The sequence below is a fragment of the Antechinus flavipes genome, chromosome 1, assembly GCF_016432865.1.
Source record: "Antechinus flavipes isolate AdamAnt ecotype Samford, QLD, Australia chromosome 1, AdamAnt_v2, whole genome shotgun sequence".
Taxonomy (NCBI): Eukaryota; Metazoa; Chordata; class Mammalia; order Dasyuromorphia; family Dasyuridae; genus Antechinus; species Antechinus flavipes.
In genome coordinates this window covers 224,565,674-224,591,692 of record NC_067398.1, presented here as the reverse complement: position 1 = coordinate 224,591,692, position 26,019 = coordinate 224,565,674, and the positions used below count along the sequence as shown (strand labels likewise).

Below are 26,019 nucleotides of genomic sequence, written 5' to 3'. Positions count from 1 at the left end.
CTTCTCTACCTGTAGAGATACAAGCAAACCCCCTCCCCCAAGCAGTTAGCCTATCTGGTCCCTTCCATTCACCACTTTCTGGATCTCTCCACATCACCTGGCGATTATCTAAAGATAGTGGAGCTGCTCGCACTGGACACTGCCCTTCCAGTGGGTTATAAAACCTGTCTGCCGGAGCCAGTGCATCTTCGTCAAAAATCAAGAAGTTAATAGTATAAAGGGTTAGATTTAGTAGTTCTTTAGGGTTACCTGTGGCTCCCTCTTTTTTTTGTTTTTGGAGGAACATCTTAATGTCTCTGTTTCTCCTCTATATTACTGCCTGTTGTTGAGGATTAAAAGGTATGCCAGTGGTGTGTAAAATCTTATACTGTGCACAAAAGTGTGCAAAATGTTTGGAACTATATGCAAGACGTTGTCTGTTTTTATTGCTTGTGGCACACCCATAATGGCAAATGCTTGCATGAGGAATTCAGTGACCATTCGGGCTGTCTCTTTTGCTGCTGGTATTGCAAAAGGGAGTCCTGAAAAGGTGTCTACCACCATGTGGATAAAAGACAGACGACCGAAAGATTTATCATGGGTCACATCCATTTGCCAGATTTCATTGGGTCTCAAACCACGAAGGGTTCTTCCCTGGAGGCAGTGTAGGAGCATGGAAAGGAAGGCAAGCCGTACAGGCTTTTACTATGCTCCTAGCTTCCTCTCTTGTTATCCCAAATTGTAAACGTAAAGCTCAAGCAGCCTGATGGTATTTAGAATGAGATACCTGGGCTTCTTGGAATAAAGGAGTATTGACCAATATAGTCAGAAGGCTATCTGCCTTTGAATTACCATCAAAAATGGGACCTGGAAGTCCACTATGAGAGTGGACATGCAAAATATAAATCTTACCTGGATGCTTTCTTACTTGCTCTTGAAGTTTCTTAAAGAGCTAATATATATTAGAGGATGCAAATTTTATCTGGGCTGTGGCAATTCTTTGTACCACACCTACTGAATAGGCTGAATCAGATATTATATTTATGTCTCCTAGATAATAAGAGCTAGAATGATTGCATACAATTCATTCTGCTGAGTGGACTGAAAAGGAGTTCTGACTACTCTCTTTATAGTTAAGTCATGAGAGTATACAGCACAAATATTATGAAATACTGCAGAGGGGATAAGGGTTAGTTGACCATTGAGATGCCTACCAATTCTGAGATTCTTTGAGAATTTCTAGGGAATAGGAGTGGTACTGAGATTCAGGTTAGGCTTGAAAGTATTAAAAAGAATTCAGTTGACTTCCAGCATGTGGATTACAATAATAAAAGGCAACTGAGCCTAAGTACCAATCATGATAAGTTTCTTATGGAAACTGGTACAAAGTACTTAGAACTAAGACATTCCTTATAGTCATTCCTCTACTTACAGACTTGAGGGGTTTATAGACCTTGAAAAGTCACCAAAAAGGGTTTTCGACATATAATTAGTCAATTTCAGAAGTGGGGGAGAATACCTGATTGACTAAAGAGAATGTCTACCTTCTGCCAGGCCTCTATAAGCATTATTTAGGGGTTTTCACAGTGTCTGCAGTATTCTGGGGGGATTTTGTTAGGGTCGGAGGGGGAGTCAGGCATTGTGCAACCAGGAAGTAAAAGAGGCTCTGAAGCTTGAAACCCCCAGAAGTGATTTCTGTGAATAAACAGGGACTGCCTCATAGACGGGAACTCTGGTTGCATTGAGATTGCATCATTAATAGGAGGCTCCTTCTCTTGATTGGCTGTGCATATGACTTCATAGACCCTATTTAAGCTGTGGGGACAAGGAAGTAGCTCTCTTTGATCAGGAGTTCACTAGGAGTAAGCAGGAGGTCAGCTAAGGCAAGATGTGAACATATGAATAAAAGAGCTTGAGCAGCACATGAGCGCGCTATCGTGTATTTAAACCATCATTCTATGAAATGATGGCCAGAGATCTCTGAAGACATCAGACAGCTTGGTAAAATTGGTTTAAGCACTGCAAAAGACAGTGACCAGAGATTTCTCTGAGGACTTGGGAATTAGGAGAGACTGGCAACAGTGAATGCAGAGTGGGCATTAACAAGGATATTCACAAGAATAGTGAATGCCTTCTGGGCATTCACAGGTTTTCACAGCTTCTATGACTTCTTATGGACTTTAACAAAGGACAATTCATGACAGTGAATAAGGCAAGGGAAGTGTAGTTTTTTGGGCATAGTTCATTCATAGTTTTACTTATAGCAAATTTCTAATACAAGTTCATATAAATCCTTAGAGCAGATCTAACAAATAAAATATAAACCAATCCTATAAATCTATAATAAGTATAATTATCATTAATGCAAACTGGATTAATTATGACATTTATTCTTACAACATTGACTAACAATTTATAATTTTAAAGTATATGAAGATTGGAAAGCAAATATAATTAAAGGCTTTGAATGTCAAACACAGGATTTTATAGTTAATCCTGGAGGTTAATAGGAAGACATGAAAGTTTACTGAAAAGGCTGAGGAGTACAGAGTTCAGACCGGAGATTTGGGAATATGTACTAGAATGGGGAGAGATTTGTGGCAGGCAGAATAAACAACAGGCTACTGCAATAGCCCAAGTAAGAAAGAATATCAGAACAAAGAAGGGGGCTGATACTAGAGATGTTATAAAGGTAAAATCTTTGACAACAGATTGGATATGGAAGTGAGAGAATGAGAGAAAAGAATGGCATATAAGTTACCAGCCAAAGGAACTGGGAGGACAGTGGTACCTTCAGCAGTGAAAAGAGAAATTAGGAACAGAGGAGTGCTTGAAAAAAAGATAATGAGTAAAGTTTTGGACACATTGAGTGTAAGATATTTATAGGACAGCCATTTTGAGATGTTCAAAATGTAATTGTAGATGTGAGACTTAAGGTAAGTAGGAAGGCTGAAGTTGGATCCAACGATTTGAGAACATCACCACAGAGATGATAATTGAATCCATGGGAACTGATGAGATTACCAAGTGAAAGAGTACAGAAGAAGAGAGAGAGGATTCAGGATATACTCTATGTGACACTCACAGGAAGCAGGTCTAACCTGGATGAAGATTCAGCAAATGAAATTGAGAAGGAGTAATCAGATGGATGAACCAGGAGAAAGTAGTGTCCTGAAAACCTAGCTAAAAGAAGAGAATCAAGGAAGATGGTGATTGAGTGTCAAAGGGTATAGAGAAGCCAAGAAATTTGAAAACTAAGTAAAGGCTGTTGAATTTGGCCATTAAGTTAGTAACCTGGTAGCTTAGTAGCACAATAAAGTCCTGAGCTTAGGATCTGGAAATTGAGTTCAAAATTGGCCTTAGACCCTCACTGCCATGTGAACCTAGGCAAGTCACTTAAATATTATCTCTCTTGGCTTCCTTATCTATTAAATGGGAGTGATAACAGGATCTACTTCATAATGTTATTGTGAGGATCAAATGAGATAATATTTATAAATAGCTTAGCACAATGCCTGGAATACAGTAGGTACTTAATAAATGCTTAAATGCCAGTTTTTTTGGAGGGACCAGTTTTAGCTGAATAATAATATCTGAAAACCAAATTGTAGAGAGTTAAAAGGTAGTAAGAAGAAAGGAAGTGGAAACACCTATTTTAGAACGTTTTCTCAAGAGGATTTAGCTACAAAAGATATATGTATCTCCAATATCTATTGGAGAGAGAGGGGATGATAGTTAATAGGGATGAAAAGCCCAAATGAGGGGTTTCTTGAAGATGTTTGTAAACATCAGGGAAGTAGTCAGCAAGGAAGAGAGTGAAGATAAGTGATTGAGAAGAGATGTCAATCTTTTGCAATGGAATAGAAACACTTGTACATGTAGAATGATTTGTCTTGATAATGAAAAAGGCCACCTCATTATGTGAGATAGTGATGAAGGAAGAATTAATAGAAGTCATATAAGAGGAAGAAGAATGGGAAAAGAAAAGGGGGATCTCTAAACAAATAGCTTCAATGCTTTCAGTAAAATGAGGCCAAGTTCTCAATAGAGGAGAGAAAAGGAGAAACCATGGGAGATTTAGGTGACGGATTAAATAAAGACTGCTACAATGAGTGAGATAATGAGTTATTTAAGGAGATGGAAAAGGACTGCTTTGAAGCAATCAAGGGTCCAGTTAAGGTTATATACCATCAATTTGAAAAGGACCCAGTCAGAATGGCTGCATGATTTTTTTGCAAGACAAATTCAGAAAATATAAGGGGGCAAGGGAGAGAGAGGGGCAGTGTATAATTGAACTAATTCAACAAGGAGAAGGGAGAAAAGTAAATTTAATGCAGGGGCCATGGCCTGGAAAGAAATAAGTGGCCAACTGGGGGACACAGAGTGGAAGAACAACAGGATTTCGAGTTGCAAGATAGAAATATGGAATGACAGACAACATATTATGTAATGCTCGAGTTGATGCACTGAGGTCCCAAGCACGTGAGGCTAAATAGTAACTGGACCATACTCTACTAATATATATGCTTGCACAAAGAGTGGGCAGGGGCCATTCTTTCTCCAATTCTTTCTCTCTATATTAATTGCTTTCCTAATATGTTTATGGTATCACTTTTTATATCTAAATCATGTACGCATTTTGACATTTTCTAGATCTGTATACAGACAAATATCTCACGCCATGTATCTAGAAAATGTCAAAATGCGTACATGATTTAGATATAAAAAGTGATACCATAAACATATTAGGAAAGCAAGGAATATTTCCCGTCAGATCTATGGAGAAAGGAAGAATTTATAATTAAACAAGGAATAGAGAATATTATGACATGTATTATTTTGATAACATTAAATTTTAAAATTTTTGCACAATACAATGATGATTAGAAGGAAAGCTGAAATCTTTAAAACAATTTTTATAGTCAGTGTTTCTATACAATAAAGACCTCATTTCTTAAAAAAGAAAAAAGCATACAGAAAATAGTCAAACTGATAACCAGTCATATATCCATATAAATGGATAAATGGGCAGTTTTCAGATGAAGAAATTACAAAAAAGTGCTCTAAATTATTACTGATTAGATAAATGCAAAACAAAACAACTCTGAGGTACTACCTCATACCTTTCAGACTAGCTAATATAACAGAAAAGGAAAATGATTCATGTTAGAAAAAATGTGGGAAAATTGGAATAGTAATGCATTATTGGTAGAGTTGTGAATCGATTCAAGCATTCTGAAGAGTGATTTGGAACTATGTCCAAAGGATTATAAAACACTGCATACCCTTTGATCCAACAATATCACTACTAGGAGTATATCCCAAAGAGATCACCAAAAAAACAGGGAAAAGGACCCACATTTACAAAAATATTTAAAGCATCTCTTTGTAGTGGCAAAGAAGTAGAAAAAGAGGGGATGCCCCTCAATTGGGGAATGGCTGAACAAGTTGTGATATATGAATGTAATGAAAAACAATGTGCTATAAGAAATGATAGGCAGGCAGGATTTCAGAAAAACCTAGAAAGACTTACATGAACTGAAGTTGAATAAAGTAAGCAGAACCAGGAAAACATTGTACACAGTAGTAGTAACATTGTAAGATGATCAACTATCACAGACTTAGCTCTTCTCCACAACACAATGATAAAAGACAATTTCAACAGACTCATGGAGGAAAATATCCATATCCAGGGAAAGAGCTATGGAATCCGAATGCAGTTTGAAGCATACTATTTTAGCTTTTTTTTCCCATTTTGTTCTGATTCTTCTTTCACAAAATAAAGAGGAAATATGATTAATATGATTATTCATGTATAACCTATATCAGATTGCTTGCTAACTTGAGGAAGAGGAGAAAGGGAGAAAAATTTGAAACTAAAAATCTTATAACAGTAAATCTTGAAAACTATACATGTAACTGAAAAAAATAAAATACTATCACATGGAGAAAAAATAAGGTCTGTTTGGATTCATTAATTTTGCAATATCTATGAGACATCTAACTTAAAATGTCCAACAAGCAGTTGGTGATACAAGGTCAGAAGAAGAGGTTAGGCCAAGCGAATAAATAAGAGAATTAACTGCATAGAGATGATAAATCAATCCATAGGAACTGATGAGACTGCCAACGAAGATAGAATATAATAGGCCTAAAACAGTCTTGTAGAATGTCCATAGTGACACCCACTGTTACTGGGAATCACTGTATGAAGATTTAAGAAAAAAATTAGGAAGAAAAGTAAGATACATGGGAGAGATAACAGGAGAGAGAGCATCATCATAAAAATCAAGAGCCTATGAAGCTCCTCTAGGTTGTGATTTGCCTAGAACCACATAGCTAGTAAACAAGGAAGCTTGGATTCAAAATCAGGTCTTTTGACTTCAAGTCTCATAGTGTTCCAACTATATTACAATGAAGAAAATTTTATTATAAAACCAGATTTGAACTCAGGTCCTCCTGACTTCAGAACTGATGCTCTATCCACTGTGCCACCTACCTGCCCCAACATGTACCTTTTCTAATAGCACTACAACTTTGTCTAAGGGACTCAACTGAGATAATACATGCAAAAAAAAAAATCTGCCTAAAGCACTCTATAAATGTCAGTTAGAAGGGAGAGTGAGATCTGAAAAGGAAGATAATCTCACAGTAGAAACAACCTTTACTACACATGAGCCTTCTACTCACTATGCTAGTCTACTTCTCAAATGTCAATATTATTACTACTTGGATGAAAATATTTTCATCTTTGTTAATAGGGTCGAGGAAAGTCACTATCATACATATAATTTCATATGTAATGTTCCACAGTCTATTGCAAAATGGATAAAATAACTCTTTTTTTTGGGGGGGGGGTAATACTAGTATGTAAGCTCATTCTCTGGAGATTCACTGAAAGCATCTTTATTAGAATTGTATTGCTTTGCCCATATTCAGATCTGGGTAGCAATATAGGCTCCCAGTACAGATTCCCAAAAGGATCTCTGAAAAAAGCTGAACCCCTGAAGCTTGGGATATTATACCCTTCACACAGAGCTGTATTTTAACAAAAAGTTAAAGCTAAATAATAGGCTGGGAAAATGAGCAAACAACAGAAAAAGATTCTGATCATAGAAAGTTACTATGGGGAAAAGGAAGATCAAACACACACACACACACACACACACACACACACACTCAGAAGATTACAAAGTCAAAGCTCCCATTTCCAAAGCCTCCAAGAAAAACAGAAATTGGCCTCAAGCCCAATGTAAAAAATCAAAAGGGATTTTGAAAATTAAGTTTGAGAGAGGTAGAGGAAAAATTGAGAAGAAAAATGAGTGATACAAAAGGAAATTTTAAAAATCTAATGAGAAGAATGCCTTAAAAAGGGAAAAGGAGGTATAAAAGCTCATTGAGGGAAGTAATTTTTTTTTAAATTAGAATTAAGCAAATGGAAGCTAATGACTTTACAAGAAATCAAGATTCAATAAAACAAAATCAAAAAAATGAAAATAGGAAGGAAATGTGAAATATGTCACTGGAAAAATAATTGACCTGGAAAATAGATCCAGGAGAAATAATTTTCTCTCAGGATAAGGAGATAATACTGCAAGCATCCAGAAACAAACAATTCAAATGGAATGGAGCCACAGTCAGGATAACACAAGATCAGAAGGTTTGGAATATAATATTCCAGAGAACATTAAAACTAGAATTATAACCAAGAATTGCCTATCTGGCAAAACTGAGTATAATCCTTCAGAGGAAAAGATAGATAGTCAATGAAATAAAGGACTTTCAAACATTCATGATGAACAGACTAGAACTGAATAGAAAATCTGTCAAATAAAGGACTCAGAAGAAGCATAAGAAAGTATTCAGAAAAAGGAAATCATAAAGGATTTAACAAGATTTATCTGTTTACATTTCTACATGGGAAGATGATATTTGTAACTTATAAGAACTTTCTCATTATAATGACAAAAGGAATATATATAGACAAAGGGTACATGTGTAAGATGAATATAAAAGAATAATCTTTTTTTTTAAATGAAATTAAGGGGTGAGAGGGGAATGTATTGAGAGAAAGGGAGAGGTGAAATGATGTACATTATCTTCCATAAAAGAGGCAAGAAAAAGCTTTTATAATGGAGGGGAAGAGGAAGAAAACCACTCCTATATCTCTACCAAGAAAATGCCAAATGGGGTCCCAAAGAATCAGACATTATTAAAAATGATTAAACGATAAGTGGGAGTTGATGGAAGAATTGTTGCCTGAGTGGGTCTTAAAATGTGTAAGTTTTCAGGTACCAGGAATATTATGGTGGGAAAGTAGGAGAGAAAATATGAAATTCATGGAGTATTATAAGTCTTCTGTAAAAGTTATGTTATGTTAAAACATAAAATGCACAGTTGGGAATATTAAGAAATAAAACTGGCAAAGTGAATTTGCCCCAGATATTTGAGGATCTTGAATGCCAGGTTAAGTTTTGAGCAGAGACCAAAAAGGCGCACTATGAAGCTATAATTATAATCCAGGAAGGAAGTCTCAAAGGATTACATTAGGGTGGGAGCAATGGAAACAAAGATGAGTTGAGAGATGGTGTAAGGAGATAAAATCTATAGGATTTATCAACCAACTTGAGTTGAGGGAAAATTAAATGTCAAAGAAAACAGCAAGATTTTGAACACAGGAACCTGAATCACAGCATTGAAGACTGGGAAGACTGGCCACCTAGTTCAAGCCATACACAAGAGGAATCATGACTGTATCATACCCCCAAAAGTGATCATGAAGTCTCTACTTAAAGATCACCAAGAAATAACTGTGACATCTCAGGTTATCCAATTCCACTTTGGGATGGCTCTAATTGTTAGGAAGCTTTCTCTGACCTCCAAATCAAACTTAACCTTTTCCTACTTCTATCCACAGCTCCTGGTTTTGCCTCCTAGAGCCAAGTAGAACGGACTAATCTCTATGTGACAGGCTTTCATATATTGAAACACAGATTTTCTTTCCCCTTTGAGTAATTTTTTCTTCCAGTGCCTAATTTCTTCAACCTAACTTCCTAAATCTTGGACTCAAGTACTTGCACCACGTTGATTACTCTTCTCTGGACCTTTTCTAATCTATCAACATTCTTCCTAAATGATAATTCTCTAAGTGAACAATTTACCTTAAATGAGATCTGAGAAGTATTGAATATAATGGGATTATTACTTCTCTGTTCCTGAAAGTGTCTCCTAATAAAGCTCAAAATCAATTAGCTTTAATTGCCTGCCATAGGAACACTGCTGGATTTAGATTGAACAGGCAATTATCATTTACCCATGCCTCCCTCATCTTATATTTTGGATTTTTTTTTAATGAATTGCATGACTTTACAATTATTCCTATTGAATTTAATCTTATATTCATCTCAGTGTTCTAGACTATTAAAATCTTTTTCAGTTCTGTCACCCAGAATGTTAGCCCTTCTTCTCATGCAATTGATAACTTTATTCTAGCTGTCATTTAAACATTACAAAGACAAGTACACATCCCTGACATCTAGCTACAATGACACTGAACCATTAACACATCTTTGAGTCTGATCATGCAATCAGGCTTGAATCTGACTGTATTATCACACACACTTTCCTCCCTTTTCTCTACAACAATGGTATGAAATACTTTATCAAAAGATTTGCTTAGATCCAACTATATCCACAGCATTTCCCTCATCTAGTAGTCTACTAATCCTTACTTGTTTTTTGTTTTTTTAATTAATTTTTTTAAGGAAACAAGATTAGTCATGATCTGTCCTTAAGTTTTTCTGGCTCTTGTAAATTTTTTTTTTTAAAATAAAGAAACTATATCCTTAATAAATAATATTTTAATAATATCAAACTCTACAAGCTGCAATAATGAAAGCTTCAAGGGAAATAAAATTCATAGAATGGCCTAAATAAAAAATAATATTTAGTTAAATATTAATCATGCTGGGGGCAGGGGGAAGGGGAAGAAAAGAACTTTAGGATAGATTTAAATACTGAGAGGAAAAACCCCAGGAACTACAACATAGGTATCGTAAATTTGGAGCAAGAAGGGACCATAGAAACCAACTCCTTCCTTTTATAAATGAGCTAACTGAGGCACATAAAAATTTAGGGATTTGTACAAAGTCACACTAGTACAAAGTACCAGATTTAAATTAGGATTCCCTGAACCCCAAGCCAGGTCTTTTTTTCTATTATATCATGCCACCCACTTCCTATGATTTCTGAAAAAGTATCTTAACTGAGCAAAATGATCAAAGGTAATGAAACCAAGAGGAATTATGGTTTGATTTACAGTGAACTATATAGGAAAAATATGAAGATCAAAAGCAAAATCTGGGGTCTACATTCATGACATTTAAGACTAGATCTGGGCGGGTTAGATCTAGTCCACAAAGCACTTTTATGATGAGCTATGCTTTAACATTGTGCAACTGTAATTAAGCTAAAAGGTAATTCAATTTTGTCTGTAGTGGTTTTTATAGCATGGAAATATCTCTCACCCCCACCCATCTAATCTTAAAAATAACCCCTCCAAAGCCTCTTATTTGAAAAAGTCTACTTATTTAAATGATATGATTTATTATCTTATCTCTTCTTAATCCCTTGCAATCTATTTTAGTAAAATTTCTGTTGAAGTTGGGAAGGGGGAACCCCAAAAGTCCCAGACTGGTGTCACGGGGTGTCTCAAAAGAATTTGTAGGCTTGAACTCATCTCCTAGTCAAAGGGCAAAGCTTATTGCAATTTAACAAAAGCAAACTGAATTATAAGGAAATTCAGTAAAGAAACTGAAGCAAGGAGATACACTTATACCGCTTTCAAGCACAGATATGCTAATTCTATGACTCGAGGGTAAGGCAAGGAAGTAATCTCCAGATAAATTGAATGTGGTCTCAGAAATTTGATTATCACTGACAAAATCATCAGTCAGCAATGAATTGAGAAATAGTCTTATTCACTATTATCCCAGAAGTTTGATCTGTGGATTTACTGAGGCCAGAAGCTATCTGGCCAAGGAGTGGTCAGGATCAGATAGAATGGGAGTTTTCTGAGGCAGACTCCACAGCCAGAAGACCCAGGACCACTGACCCATTACAACAGAAGTCCCTGAGGACCACTGACTCATAGAACATTAGTCTCCCAAGTTCAAGGGACCACAAAATCACATTGCATCATTTTCCTTCTTTAAGTAATCACCTCCAAATTTATTTGGGAGAAAGGAACAGGAGGTCTCATCTTCTGGAGTTGTTTCAGGCTAACAAAGGGCATAGAGCTATAGGGACAGGGCCCAGTAGAGATCCAGACTGAAGAGGGGAGGCATGATGGCAGAAGCAGCATTCAGAGGGGTACTGAGTGTCAGAATCAGCTAGCTAATGGTATTCAGGATGAACAAATAATTGGAAGTTCCCCTGACTTTGGGAGGCTTCTATTCCATTGAATCTGACTGTATTATCATACACACTTTCCTCCCTTTTCTCTACAACAATGGTATGAAATACTTTATCAAAAGAGATCACCCTTAATTCATTTGGAAATTACCATACCAATGATAGATTCCCTATCCCTTGAACCACAGAATTAGCATATCGATGATAGAAGCTAGATAAAATGACTCTTCTTGGTTCTATTTCTTTACTGAATTCCCTTACAATTCACTCCGCTTGGTAATGGTGTACATTTCTCAAGGGAATTAATGAAAAATAAATCAAATGAAAGTGGCCTAGCTGTACCTGAGCTAAAATTATATTATAAAGCAGCAGTCACCAAAACCATTTGGTATTAGCTAAGAAATAGATTAGTTGTTCAGTGGAACAGGTTAGGTTCACAAGACAGAATAGTCAAATATAGCAATCTAGTGTTTGACAAACCCAAAGATCCTAACTTTTGTGATAAGAATTCATTATTTGATAAAAACAGTTGGGATAACTGGAAAGTAGAATGACAGAAATTAGGCATTGACCCACACTTAACACCGTATACCAAGAAAAGATCAAAATGGGTCCATAATTTAGGCATAAAGAACTAGATTATAAATAAATTAGAGGAACATAGGATAGTATATCTCTCAGACTTGTGGAGGAGAAAGAAATTTGTGACCAAAGATGAACTAGAGACGATTACTGATCACAAAATAGAAAATTTTGATTATATCAAATTAAAAAGACAACTCTGAGATACCACTACCCACCTGTCAGATTGGCTAAGATGACAGGAAAAAATAATATCGAATGTTAGAGGGGATGTGGGAAAACTGGGACACTGATGCATTGTTGGTGGAGTTGTGAACGAATCCAACCATTCTGGAGAGTAATCTGGAATTATGCCCAAAAAGTTATCAAACTGTGCATACCCTTTGATTCAGAAGTGCTACTATTGGGCTTATATCCCAAAGAAATACTAAAGAAGGGAAAGGGACCTATATGTGCCAAAATGTTTGTGGTAGCCCTGTTTGTAGTGGTTAGAAACTGGAAAATGAATGGATGCCCATCAATTGGAGAATGGTTGGGTAAATTGTGGTATATGAACGTTATGGAATATTATTGTTCTGTAAGAAATGACCAGCAGGATGAACACAGAGAGGCTTGGAAAGACTTACATGAACTGATGCTGAGTGAAATGAGCAGAACCAGGAGATCATTATACACTTCAACAACGATACCATATGAGGATGTATTCTGATGGAAGTGGATTCCTTTGACAAAGAGATCCAACTCCATTTCAATTGATAAATGATGGACAGAATCAGCTACACCCAGAGAAGGAACACTGGGAAATGAATGTGAACCTCTTTGCATTTTGTTTTTCTTCTCAGGTTATTTTTGCCTTTTACCTTCTGAATCCAATTCTTCCTGTGCAACAAGAGAACTGTTCGATTCTGCACACATATATTATATCTAGGATATACTATAACATATTTAACATGTATAAGACTGCCTGTCTTCTAGGGGAGGCGGTGGAAGTAGTGAAGGGAAAAGTTGGTACAGAAGTGAGTGCAAGGGATAATGTTGTAAAAAATTACCCATGCATATGTACTATCAATAAAAAGTTATTAAAAAATAAGGAAGAAACTAATGGGATGTCCATTAATTGGGGAATGGCTGAACAAATTATGGCATATGAATGTAATAGACTACTACTGTAAGAAATGAAGGAGGAGATGGTTTTAGAAATACCTAGGAAGACTTATATGACTTGATGCAAAGTATAGTAAGTAGAACCAGAAAAAAAAAATTTACATAGAAAAAATAGTATTATAAAGATAACTATGGACAATTTAGTAACTGATCAACACAACTCACCATAATTCTAAAGGACTCATAATATAATCACCTCCAAACAGGGAACAATCTGCATAATGAAACTTTTTTTTCCCAATTTTCTTTTTTCTTTTTCCTCCAAGAACACTGCTATACAGAAACCTGGTTAGAAAAACTTAAAATTTGTAATAGGTTTTGTACTTGTTTGCTCTTAAATCGTTTAGGGAGAAGGAAGAAAAAAAAATTTGGAATTGAAATTAAGAATTATTATGTAACTAGATAAAATTATTGCTTTTTGTAACTGAAAAAGAATACTGAAAAGTCAAATAGTCTTCTCTAGATTCACTAAACTGAAAGTATCTTCTAAACAATTCAGCAGATAAAATGACAGAGATGCTGTTCCCTTATGGTTTTAATTTGTTCTTATAGGTCTATATATTTGGAAAGCTTTTCATTCTGTGTAGTTTGGAGATTGTTCTTAAAGCTTTATGGAGTATTAAGTCTGGGAAATTGTGGGTAACATGCATGTCAGTAAGGAAGCTCTTAATTTCATTACAATTTATTGATTTCTCAATGATGTTTTGGAGTTTATATTTATAGTACAAAGATATGTCATGTTAATTTTTTAAAGATAATGTGTTGAGTGTGTAATTTTAACTACTTAATCACATTTTTTGGGGGGGGGGTATCTGGTATTTGCTCAATTTTTTGTAACCTACAAAGTTTTATTAGATTCCTTCGTTTCACTGCATATCTACAGAGATCAAATAAAGTTCAAGTTTTATAAGGAAAATTTTCCTATACTTTCTAATGGAAAAATTTGATTTTGAATCACTATCATGGACTCAAGCATTTATATAAATGAAGCTATAAGAATGAGCCACTTGTTCAATTTCTTTATCAATATATTCTGAGAAAACTAAATTGATTCCTTTTTGTAAATAATTCTTTTTTGAACCAATCAACATTTTGTACAATTGCTTAAGTCAAGTTTCCAAGTCAAGTTCATAAGCTTAAGCCTTCTTGTCTTAGTTAAGTTTAAAAGTTCGATTTCCCTATAAATTATTTTAATTAAAAGAAAACTGTAAATCTCTGTACCCTTAGCTATCCTTGCAAAGACACCAGTGGATACAATCAGTATTCCCTAATAAGGAAGAAAATTTCATCCTCTTTACCAACACAAATCAGATGATTTAATCCTATATCCTGCCAGAGGTTTAAAGATTAGGAAATCTTCTTTGTCAACTCAAGCAGGGCACTATTTTCACTATCCAGGACACCACCTACAATAGCTCATAGCTGACAGAACAGCAAGTATTTGGCACTTGATTTTTTTTGAGGCTAAGGATCTGGAGGGATGAAATCCTTTTTGGAGAAATCCATCTGGAGTTATGACTTAATAATAAGCCTAACTACTCAACCTCATGCTTGTATCTCTGCAATTTACCTTTAGAGATCTTGTGGCCTCTCTCTGCCATTTGCTTCAACAAATGGAGACTTTTAAACACACAAGTAGTCTCATCAGAGGAAGCAAGCAATAGTTATCCACATGCTGGATAAGAATGGATTCTGCCAGCAAAGTGACAAGAGTTCAAATATGCCTTAAAACAGAACAGGACTTTCTACACATCCTTGTGGCAATGTGATCCTTTCTCAGTTTTTCTGGGTGAAGGCAAAAAGAAATTAGGAGTTGGGATGTACCAAAATGCTTTAAAAAAAAAAAAAAAAAAAGTGAGCACAAAGCTATAACCATAAAACAAGTAATTGAGGAAGGAACTGAGGATACTATGATGATGGGGTTGGAGACTACAGGATCAGAATGTCCTGGGATCACATAAACATTAATGTCTCAGAGATCCTATTCAAATTGATATACAGGCTTCCCATCCAGGTTAAATGTAGGCTTTTTTTTTTTTTTTAAACAGAAAAAATAGGACTGTTAAAGGGGAACTTGAAAGGAATTATCATGTCCTGTAGGATAAGGGAGTCAAAGGGTGAAATACCATCCTCTGCTTCTCAATCAAGAGTGTTCTGAGAAACTGAAAGAGGCTGCCCCTCTATGGTGATGATTTTTACAGGAGATTTATTCCATAAGAGTCCCACACCTCTGAGGAACTATTTTCCTATAGAGTATTGGGGATCCTAGGAGGAAGCACAGGATTTGAGTGCTCAGTTTCCCATTTTGGCTCTGAGGTAGAGCCAAGAAAATAAAGGGTACAGAGTGATTAGGGATCTCCAAAGTAATGGTTTTCTTTGAGGAGCACTTAACAATAGATTCAAGCTTATCAGGAAATCCATACCATGAAGATAATTTTGATACTCCTACTCAATTTAATCTACATTTGTCCAGTTCGTTGTGATTTATTGGATATTAATGATTGTATTAGTGAATTAAAAAGAAGAGAATTAAATTTGTTAGTTATTTTAGTTAATGCTGTTAGGTTGAGTCTAAATTAATTAATCAACCATTAATTGATAATTATATTAATTGTATATGATTATCAGCTAGCAAGTACAGGTCTATTATAAGGATTTAATTGGACAGCCTGGTGTCTCAATGGAGTTCCTGAGGTAAATCTAACTTCAAACACTTACTAGCTGTGTTGATTTGATTAGGGTTTCAGAGCTGAAAAAGGAGGCAAGAGAGAAAAGCAGATGGGGAAAAAGGGTGCACACAGAGCAGCAATGAGGAGTGGCAACAAGATGACCAGATTGTAGATTGAAGCACAGCTATAGCCAGTCCAAATATAGTAGGTCATGAGAGGCACTTCACCAATTGGGGCAACGTGGGTTCCAAGTTAAAAGTTATGGTCTTTTGTCCATAGGATACAGGATAGATATTAGATGTCCAAAGCATAGGGAAAAAAAAAAAAAGAGTGAGAAAGAACCTGCTGGTAAAGTGAGGTAACAAATGATGAATATAAAAACAAGTCTTACAAAAACAACAAAAAAAGGCCTTTTTAAAGCTATGATGGGAGAAAAAGACTCACAGAAAGGGATGGATCTTCTGCCTGGGATAGAGAATGATACCTGGTGATAGGTGAGAAAAATGATTATTAAATAGATCCTAATATTGGGGAGACAGGATTTATCCCTCTGGGAAATTTCTACTAGACCAAGTTAGAATCTGAAAGACATTACTGATAATGAGACTGGATTAACTTTCTCCTCAATCATGCTTAGACCCTAGTCAGCTGGAGAAGCTCAATGTGTTCTACTCAGGTTTGGATGGGAAAAAATTCTGTGACTCTATTGCCCAAGGCTGGAGGTGATTTGGAAGTAAATGACTTGATCAAACTCCTCCAGGCACTCATTGAAACAGATTTCCCCCACCTCCCCTTCATTACATGTTAACCAGAGTAATTTACCTTCCCCAGAAATACCTTCTCTTCCAAGGATGGCTAGGTGATTCCTTAGGATGTGACATTTAAAAAGTTCTAGAGACATAATTTCTGGGTAATTAAATTTTTTAAAAATCATGTTAGCAATAATTAACAACAGGGATCAGCTTTGAATGCCAAAGACGACTCCTGGAAAGCTTAAGTACCCTTGTAAGAATAGGAAACAATGTAGAACATTATGAACTACTTGTTTTCCTAATCAGGTTTTTTCCTTTCTGGATGTTGGGTGATCTCTAGTGATCTGTTCTGGAATTTTTATAAGAGTTTAGCTCAGACTGTCTTTTGCGTGCAGACTTATCTTTTTAATTTTTTGAAAATTAACCTATTTGCCCTTCTCCAATCTTGTAAGACTTTTCTGAGGTTTTTAAAAATCCCTAACACTTGTTCTGTATCTTCTCTGCCTGTTATTTCATTTCCTGAGGTTATAGTTCATCTGGGCCAGGTGACTACTTTGTTGCCTATTTTGGTATTATTATTAAACTTATAAATTGTGAGACAGATACTATAAACTAGACAGGTGTTAAACTCCTTGCCTCAACACAAGTGTGGCCCAAAACACTTTTGAGAAGGGACAGGCTCAAAGAAGAGAGAATAGAATAAATAAGGGAGAAATACAATTAGCAATAGTAATTGGGAAAAGAATTTTGAAGCAAGTTTCTCTGATGAAGGTCTCATTTCTTAAATGTGTAGGGACAAAGTCAAATTTACTTTAAAAAAAATTATCCTCCAATTGATGATTAATCTCAAGATAGGAACTTTGCCCAAAGGACTATAAAATCAAGCATATCATTTGACTTAACACTATTACTATAAGGCATGAATCCCAAAGGAGATTTAAAAAAAAAAAAAAAAAAGAAAAGAAAAGAAAAAGGATTTGTATGTACAAAAATACTTATAGCCTCGCTCTTCTCAGGGCAAATAACTGGAATCTGAGGGGATGCCCATTAATTGGAGAATGGCCAAATAAATTATGGCATGTGATTATGATGGAATATTATTGTTCTATTGGAAATGATGAGCAGAATGCTCTCAGAAAAACCTAGGAAGACCTCCATGAACTCAAGCAAAATGAAATGTACAATGTACAAAATAAGAGCAATCTTGTTGGATAATCAGCTGCGAATGACTTTGCTATTCTCAGCAATACAATGATCCATGGCTACTCTGAAGGACTTATGATGAAAAATACTATCCATACCAGAGAAAGAACTGATTGTGTCTGAATACAGACTGAAGCATACTTTTTTTTTTTTTAAATTTTATTTTTCTTAGTTGTTTTTTTTTTTTTTAGGGGCGGAGAGATTTGTTTTCTTTCACAGCATGATTTTTATGGAAATGCTTTGCATAACTTCATATATGTTTTTTTAATGGGGGCTGGGAGTAAGGAGGAAGGAAGAGAATCTGGAACTCAAAGTTTTAAAAACAAATGTAAAAAATTTGTTTTATGTGTAACGGGGAAAAATAAAATATTAAATATAAAAAAATTAACTTTAAAAATCTCTCATCTGTGCTACTGCAAATCTCTCTCTACTTTAAACCATGATCCCCAAAACTGTCAAAGTGATTTCTTAAAATACAGGTTCTGACAGTTATCTCACATTTCAATAAATTCTAGAAGCTCCCCATTAATTCTAGAACCAAACATAAACTTCTGGATTTGACAAGTAATGTCTATTATAACATCGTCCCTTCTTATCTTTCCAATCTTGCCTATTGCTCCCCCTCAGCATACTCTAGAGTCCAGCTCTATTGACCAACTGCTGCAAGATACCTTTGCACTGGCTGTACCTCCACAGTGAGAGGTATGATTTCCTCTCTTTACTCCTGCAAAGGTTTCCTTCAAGACTCAACATAATTATTGCACCACTTTATACAAGAAACCTTTCTTGATTCCTCCTTGTTGCTCCCCACCTCAGCTGTCAGAGCTCTTCTTAATAAAACTATATTAATATAGATGTAGAGCTTTACATATTGTTTTCCCTGTAAAATGTATTCCCTAAGGACCCACACTAAGCATAATGCCAAGCACAGAATAGGCATTTAGTAAAAATTGCCAATTTATGACTGATTTTTTTCTTGTTAATATGAGCAATGGGATGCAGGGGAGGTCTGAAATTTTCTAGACTCATAGATTTCTGACAGGTGGGTTCTTCAGGCTGTTTTCTTAACTGTTGCTGTGTTTTAACTCTGAGGTCTCTGTTTTCTGCCAGTTGAAATAAAACATGTCCTATGTTTAATGCTTTGTTATCCCAAATGCTTGTTGTGGAGAACTGGACTTGAGTCAAATTCTGTTCTCAGGAAAAACTTGGGCAAGGGAACAAATAAAAAAACTGTAATTACTGACCCACTCTGAAGATTGCCCCCTATCCATGTAAACCAAGGCCTGAATGGATTATAAGTATTTTTAATAATTACAAATATTTATGATTTTAACAGTGAGTATTCTAACTACTAATAAAAATTATATATTACAACAGCTGCCAGTTTCATGAGTTGCTGTGGTTAATCTTATAAGTTCCACAAACTTAGTTATGTTAGTCCTGAAAAGACAGTCACCAAGCCTGTACACAAATCTTTTTAATTTAGTAAGACCTGCCAGAGTCTGTGGTCCACTAGCAAAAACAATTCAGGATCACTTCCAAGATATTACTGTAATCAAAACTTTTGTGGAGGATGAAAAAAATTATAAATGTTTAATAAAGTGCTTAAGAATCAGTTGTATTGATTCAAACATTTTCAAATAATTTGAAAATTTTTCTTCTTAAATTGTTTTCAATACAGAAATTATCTCCCTTTTAAAAAATCTGTCATTAATTTAGCAGCCATAAGTATAAAGAATGTACAAATGTTAGCCTAAAAATCATAAAAGCATCTTTTCTGCTAATTTCTAACTTGAGAATTTATTCCCATCAACTTGGAACCATTTTATGCAAGATTTTTTTTTTTTTTTTGTAGCTCCTTTTGAAGCCTACATAATCCAGCTTTGTACTAGCCAAGGCTGCCTTTCATAAATATTAAATTGTATAATCAATACTGGTAAATGTTGATATTTGAGAATCTTAACTCCTCTTCCTCAAAAACACATATACATAGTTCTGCATAGACACAGAAGATATCTTCCAGGTCCTGAGCCAATAAAACAATAATTGTCAATTTTGTCATGGGGCATAGTAATCATTTCTCAAGGTAGTAAGGTGCTTTAAAAAAAAAAAAAAGCTTTATTGTGTATAATATTTTAAAATATTTAAGTATATATTTTAAAAGTAAACCCTTTATTTGTTGTGAAAGCAAATATTATATAAGCCACATTTTTCTTGAGGGGAAAGTATTACAAATTTTAAGATCGTTCTAAAGTACTTCCTTGGATATTTTTTGTGGTACATTTGCAATCTTCTTTCCTTCCTCCCGGGTATGTGTAAATACCTCACTCTTCCAGGCTTTTTAAATACATTAGAAACATCAATTTGGTTTAGGTTACATGAACAGTCATACTAAATACATTTTTCCACACAAAATTATAGAATTGAACCCAACACATGCTATAAATTCCATTAGATATAACCTCCTTTCCTTCTTCTTTAAGAAAGTGTTCAAAGAACTAAAGACTAAAATCAGCTGCAGCTGGGTGGCAAAAAAAAAAATTGCCCTCAAGCCACAACAATTAAAATGGATTAAAATCTAACACGGGTCAAACTTAAACCATGAAGATTTTAGCGAAGCTTTCCAACAGTAGTGTAGGTTCTGGCGAGGAATTTTGCTGGTGGCAGAGACCTGAAGATGAATCATCACTGGTGAATTTCCGCAGATTCTCCTTAATTCTATTTTAAATCATCTTTTTAGGGAGAGGAGGAGGAAGAACATTTTTTTTTTTTCCCTCCAAGTGCCCTGCAATAATATGAGTGACTACTGAATTCCAATTTCATCTTTCCTCAATCTTTGTACTCCCGGGAAGCATGCACCCTATAAAGCATGTTTTAATAGAATTCTGAAGGGCAATCCTTAGGTTCAAGTCCTCAAGTCCTTTGGGTTTTCACAACAGACTTAGCGTGGTATTTAACTGGCATTTAGAGTGTCTTGCACATGGCATAGGCTTAATTAATGATTAATGGAATTGTTGCTCTCTGAAGAAACATTTTCCCCCAGTAGTACCTTATGTCTGTACACTGGAGTTTTTTTAAGGTAGAGTTTTTAAAAGGAAAAAAAAACGTAGATCACTTCTCACAAATCTCGAGGATAAAAAGGAAATACATCCGACACTTCATCCTCTCGCGTCTCCTATACAGAAAGCCAGTGGGGTCCAACCAACAGACTGAACGCGCCTCCCTCCCCACGCCAGCCCCGCCCCTCTCCAGGTTGGCCCCGCCCTCAGCGCGAGCCACTCTTAGTCTCTCCTTTCCCAACCCCACTCCCTCCCGCCGTCAAGTAGCTGGCCTGAGAAAGGAGGGTGAGGCGCGAAGTAAGGAGCGTGACCTCTCTCCTCCCCCACCCCCTGCAGAGGTCAGCTGTGGATGCAGAGGAGAGGGGAATGTGTGGGAACGTAGAACAGCACTTCTTTAGTTCAGCTCTTTCCACCCCTCTCCCTTGCTTACCGGGTGGTCGTCTCCGGGGAAGCTCCAACTGTTGGGCGGGAGGGGAAAGGGGGGAGGGACCGAAGGAAGCCGGCACCGGGAGCCTCCTCCGTAATTTCAGAACTTTCCCGCCGCGGCGACGCGCGCGTTCTCAGGCCTTCGCAGGGGATTCTGGGCGTATCAACTGGAGTTAGGATGCGTGTGTGCGCGCGCGCGCGCGGCGCATGCGCCTGGACGATGGCGACGGCGGTAGCGGAGGTGGCTGAGTGTGATCATGGAATCGGTTACCTTTTGCTGGGCTCACCCCAGACATTGTGGAGAAAAGAAGGGAGCGACCTATATTCTAGTCTCGTGATCCAGTGGGACCCCAGCAAATAGTAACTCACCACAGAAAAAGAATAGCGCGCAGAATTTTTTCCTCTCTAAGGAAGATCTCTCAAAAGCAGGATGCATCCCCACTCTCCGACCACTCTTCTACAAGCTTAACCAAGCTTGTAGCATGCTTGGAGGCTCATTTTAAGATGCAAAGAACAAGTGAAGTGAATAGCAGGGAAGAAAGTGATAGGAAAGAAAAGAATCCTTAGGGTTATTAGGGTATCCGATTTGTGCCCCCTTTTGAGCAATATCATCAAAATATAAACGAAATAAGGACATACTGGAAGTTCATTCCTTTAAAACCCTTGGAGACTCTTTAAAAGGAAAGAAAATAGTGAAAGGAAGGCAACCCCAGAAGATGAATTTTCCTGGATATGGTCAAAGCAGCCTTACATCTTTATTTGTTTAGGGATTTGTGTCCTCAAATTGGTTCCAGATAGTGCTGGATTCAAATTCAAATTAGTTCATTACTCTGTTTAAACCATTTAGATAAATAGAAAGCAGCATTTCTATAAATTTACGTTTTTATCAGCGACATTGGCTCACCCTACTTGCTATACTCTTTCTTATCCCTTTGTGTTTTTTCTATGGTTGCTTTGTGTGTGTGTTTTAATTTAATATATAAAGTGTAAAAGGATTTCAGAAAAACTCTTAGGTGCAACATTTTGGTATGAAGGAAAACGCTGATTATTTGAGAATAACGGTATAAACTGGTACTTTATACCATGCTAGAATGGATTCATTGTGACATCATGTATACTTTGAGAAAAAAAACACCCCTTAAGCACAGAGAGGTTTATCTCCACTGGCAGCCCCTGAAATAAGGAGGAAAAAAAAAAACATTCTACAAAATGGACTTGGCTCTCTGCAACCCCTTTTTGCTTTTGCAAATTTCCAGAGACCCTAGATGTTGCTAGATTACTTCCAGAGAAATCACTTTATTACAATAGTTAAATGCTTAGCTGTAATGGGCTGAAGCTGAGCAAATGCACTAAGTTCCAGTCAGAGCACTTGAGGCTAATTAGCAATTGGACAATACTCTTTTCATATATGCTTGGAGAAAGAATTGCCCCTCCCCCCCCCCCCCCACACACACACACTCTGAAAGTTTGATGTGTTGTATAGGACATAGAGGATTTGGTGGGTGGAGTATGAGAGCCAGAGGCATTGCTGGCTGGATTCATGTTGCAATTGCTCTCACTTCCTATAACCATTCCCCTTCACCTCCGCAAAGAATAAAGATCAAGCATTTTCCCTTATTCTGACTCCGGCTGATTTTACTATGCTCTGGGTACTAAACACAGTGATCACACTTAGCTTATACCTGTTAGTAGATTTACTATGATTTTATGAAGCAATAATAATAGCATTTATTATAATACTTTAAGGTTTATAAAATATTTTATAAGTATCTCATTTGATCTTCATAACATTCTGGGAGATAGGTAATATTATTAACCCATTTTACAGATGAAACCAAGCAGTTACATGAGTCCATATTTGAACTGGGGTCTTCTTGGCTCTGGGCCTCTAACTTATCCACTACACCACCAACGGTTGCCAGTAAGGTCATTTCTTAGTCATGATGAGTTTGTAAAAAGCACTCCATCAACATTTATCAGATTTATTTAGTGAATTGCTCATTTCCTTTTTATCATTGTTATAAGGATTGGCTGTCAAGGTAGAAGAAATGGAGACATACTTTAGGAAATTAAGATGATGGAAAAAAACCTAACAAGATTTTTTAAAACATTAAGACCACCATGAAGATAATTGTTGGCTATGTACCAACTGCAGAGGATTTATAGGTGAGAAATTCTTCAGATAATTTGATTAAATCCTCTAAATTACATAAACATATTCTTTTCTACTCTGACTTTAGTCCAAAGTAGAGCATAGGGAAAACCAGCAAGAAATCTGTAGGAAAATATGAAATAGGAGTAAAAAAAGAAAGGGAAAGACCTCATATGATGTTCCCTAATGTAATGTGAATACTTCAAGAGAATTGTGAAGCATTCAACATGGTGAGCACCAAATAATAATATGAAAAATTAAATGTGCTATATTTTGACAGGAAACTACTGATATTACTGTGGGACCCTCCTGCAGGAACACTCACCTCCTTTAAATCCAGTAACAGCACAACACTTTGCTCCCCACTTCCTCTGCTACCCTGAGAAAATCTTGGCTCTAAGACTTATGTCCTGTGGGATGGTTCTTTCCTCATCACTTTTTTCAAGGAAACCTCAGCCATCAGGTTTCATTTCACTTTCTATTCATTATCTTTTCCTTAACGTTGTCAATTACCTTGCTACCTTGCCTTATGAGAGTACATTTTTTTCTCTCCTTGTTCCAGTTCTAGAGTCTCGAACAGATCAATTTTGCCATGGTTCTTGGATGATGTGGGTCACATCTCTGTGGCCCTACTCATCTGTAGGTATTGTCTTCTCTGTTAGAATTTAACTTCCTTGAGAGTATGGATTGTCTTTGCTTTTGTATTCCTGTGTGTATTCTCTCTGTTAGAAACTTATTCCCCAGGGACATAATCCAAAGGGTTTCTATACTCAATTTGTTATATGCACTCACAGTTCAATGCAGTAATAATATTTCAGATTTAATCTTCATCCCGTTGAAGCAATGGCTGAAAGCTGAACCCTGTTAGGTCCAAACATTTGCAAGTGAATTTCAGTAGAAACTAGGCCTTCTGGTCTGGTTGCCACTTAAAGTCAACTGGTTTCCTTGTGCTCTGCCAAAGTATTTTGTAGGTAAAGTTACTGAAGACTCTTTAAATGTTATAAAAAGTCCAATTCAAAAAGCTGCTCCAGATCAGCTGCCTTCTACATTGGGTAGTTCAAATAGATAGTTCCTTTCATCTTCAACTAGTCAGTGACTTGGTAAGTCCTCTTATTATTATTATATTATCTTCATGATGGTCTTAATTGGTAGTTATGGTCAATCCTGAATCAATTACATTTATTCATAATTGATTATATTTCAGAACAAGATATTCTCGGTTGTGAGGTAGGCATGTTTGCATTTCTCAGAAGAGCTAGGGCCTAGGGATAGGAACCTGATGCTAAAATCACCAATCAGGGCCTTCACAAGTCTAGGAAAACTGGTTACCTGAGTGGGAGGGTATTCTAAATTGACTATGTAAAGCCAAAATATCAGCTTATTATTGCAAAGGTATAAATGCCAAAATAAAAGAATAAAACTGAGAAAATATAAAATGCCCTGAAAAAATTTTCAACTTAGCCTATTTTAAATCATAGATAATTGCTGAAAAAAAAAAGGCAATGTATAAAACAATGCACATTAAGACCCATTAACATTTTTTCTCAAGGAAATTTAATGAATATAAATAAAGCCTAACAATAAGGGGATGTTAGAGTCTGTTCTAAGAAGGAAAGCATTTTTCCTTTTCATCAAGTGGAAAAAAATATTAGCAAGAGAGGTTGTATCATTGCAATAGTGGTTTCAATTTTACTTATTTGTTGTGAGCTCATCTAAAGACAAATTATGAACAAGTCTCTCTCTTTCCCTCTTTCCCTTCCTCTCTCCCTCTTTCTATTTCTATGTCTCTGTCAGTCTCTTTTTTTTTTCTCTCTCAAACACATTCAGAAGAAATGATAGAGAAAGAAACAAGTTTACAAGAACTTGTAAAAGTCCCAGTTGAACCAGATCATCCTGAGAAAATTTAAGGATGAAATTGGGAAGAAGACAACAAAAGTCAAAAGGAAAAGACCTGCCAACACTTTTTCTCCTACAGAGAAATTACAGAGAACCCACATATGAATTCTAATATTATAGTTGCTGATGTGCTATATGAGAATATAGGAATGGCACTAAATAAAACAAAGATGGATAGAGCAACTAGACTAAACCAAATATACAAATAAGAAGTCTATGATAGAGATAGCACAATTTTGAGGATATTGAAAAATTATCTCAATACATCTGAAAGAGAAGAAGGTATGAAATGTTTAGAAGGAAAAAAATTGTTATTTTGGTCCATACTGGGATTTTATCAAAGTAATAATCTAATATGGAAATAACCTACACCTATGTTGCCTGATGATCTGTAACTTATATAATCTTTGAGAATGACATGGATAATTTTCAGATGAAGAAATTAAAGCTATTTATAGTCATATAAAAATGCTAAAAATCAACATTGATTAGAGAAATGTAAATTGAAACAGTTCTGAGGTACTACCTCATATCTATCTGATTGGCTAAGATGAAAGAAAGTGATAAATATTGGAGAAGAAGTGGGAAAACTGGAACACCAATGCATTGGTGGAGTTGTGAAATGATCCAACCATTCTGGAGAACAATTTGTAATTATGCCTAAAGAGCTTTAAGATTGTGCATACTCTTTCATCCAGCAGTGCCATTACTGGATCTGTATCCCA

The 26,019-nt window shown here is 36.0% G+C and overlaps 1 protein-coding gene across 1 annotated transcript in view; it reads right to left on the bottom strand.

Moving 5' to 3' along the window:
• Positions 1 to 22,149, bottom strand: part of FANCC (FA complementation group C) — a 187,599-nt gene extending 165,450 nt beyond the window's left edge. The window contains exon 1 of the mRNA XM_051996897.1: positions 21,251 to 22,149. The gene's annotated coding sequence lies outside the window, so the exon portion shown is untranslated. The remainder of the gene's footprint in view (positions 1 to 21,250) is intronic.
• Positions 22,150 to 26,019: the final 3,870 nt, after the last annotated feature.